Below are 1,556 nucleotides of genomic sequence, written 5' to 3'. Positions count from 1 at the left end.
TTATTACTGGGATGCCAAATGGATGAGCTGACATTTTTAATTCCTTTGCTTTTAACTGTTAGTAACCAACTTGAAAAAAAAAAAATAGTCTGTGAATCACCAGTTTGCAAGTTCTGCTTATTCAGATAAGACAATTCAGGGATGAGTTAAGAGACATTGAGAAAAGATATTGAGAAGATTGCCCCCTACAGCATTGTTTGTAACGGTGAAAAATGGGAAACAACCTAAACGTCCATCACTATGGGAATTCTCAGTTTGTGGCAAGCCTATTTCTCAAAAACAGACTTGGGTTAGAAGTCAACTTGTAGATCAATACACAAAATATAAAGCATTCATGTAAAACTTCAAAAGCCCAAAGTCATTCTATATATTGTTTACAAATACATAGTAACAGTGAAAGTATACGAACCTAGATTAGCAAGATGCATATCAAATTTAAGACCGTAGTTACCCCTCAGAAGGGAAGTAGAGTGGCACTGAGAATAGGTAGCACCCGCTTTATCTGTAATGGTATATTTCTTCCTTTAAAAATATAAAATGATAAAACGTAATATCCGTTAATTCTAGATAGTGGGTGCATGAATGTTTACTCTGTTTTTCTTTTTAAAACATTTCAGAATTTTTAAAAATGGAGGGGGTGGCGGTAGAACATCCCATATTAAAAACCAGGATAATTGCATTCGTCTGTGCTCTGCCTCTCGGGCATTAATACGACCTCTACATACGGTTTCCTTATTAGCAAACGAGGGAGAAGTACATGGTGCTTTCTAGTCTCTTCAATCTAAAGGTCTATGAACCTAATATCTCCCACCCCCAACGGGGAAGGCTACCCAGATGAGGGTATAAAACATGGATTCTCCCCTCATTTAAGAGAGTTCGATCTCTCTCAATCCTCAACTCCTTCTCCAGAGGGAGTAAAGGTAGGGAGGAACTGTCTTGGCGACAGAGAGACGCAGCCTTTCTGAGTGTCAGCTTCCTCATTTCTAAAAGGGGGATTCTAACACCTAATTCATAGATTGCAGTGAGGTTTAGAGATGACGTCTGTCAAGTGCCTGAACAGTAGCTACTTATAGCATCAGTAATAGCATTTCATTCAGGGGCTCAGCCTCGGGGTTGCTAAACAGAATCACGTTTTTTTTACGCGGCCTTACAAGCCAACGCCGTTTTACCTTGCGAAGTCCAGGCGAGGCGTCAGAAACAATCCGGAACAGTTGCTATGGCGACACTCTAGTTCCGCCTCCACGCTTGCTCGAACAGCATGCTGGGAATTGTAGTGCGTGGGAGCTGACACGGAGGGGGCGGGACAGCTTCCGGAAAAGGTACTACATTTCCGGTTCTTGCCTCCACCTCCCCGCCTGACCCTCCCAGCTTCTGGGCCACTGAGCCCAAAATAAAAGCCCAGTTCTGGATCCTCCTTTCCATGCCCGTCGAACTTACAGTTGAATGCAGGACAGGGGAAGCAATACGGTGCCAGAGCCGGAGACGGGAGCCGCACATGTGGAACAGGAAGAGGAGAGGCTCCCGGCTAGTAAGCGGAGGTTCCGCCTCCTTACGTC

This window comes from Phocoena sinus, chromosome 12 (genome assembly GCF_008692025.1).
Source record: "Phocoena sinus isolate mPhoSin1 chromosome 12, mPhoSin1.pri, whole genome shotgun sequence".
In the NCBI taxonomy this organism is placed as follows: domain Eukaryota; kingdom Metazoa; phylum Chordata; class Mammalia; order Artiodactyla; family Phocoenidae; genus Phocoena; species Phocoena sinus.
The sequence above is the reverse complement of the archived record's forward strand: the minus strand, read 5'-3'. Positions refer to the sequence as shown.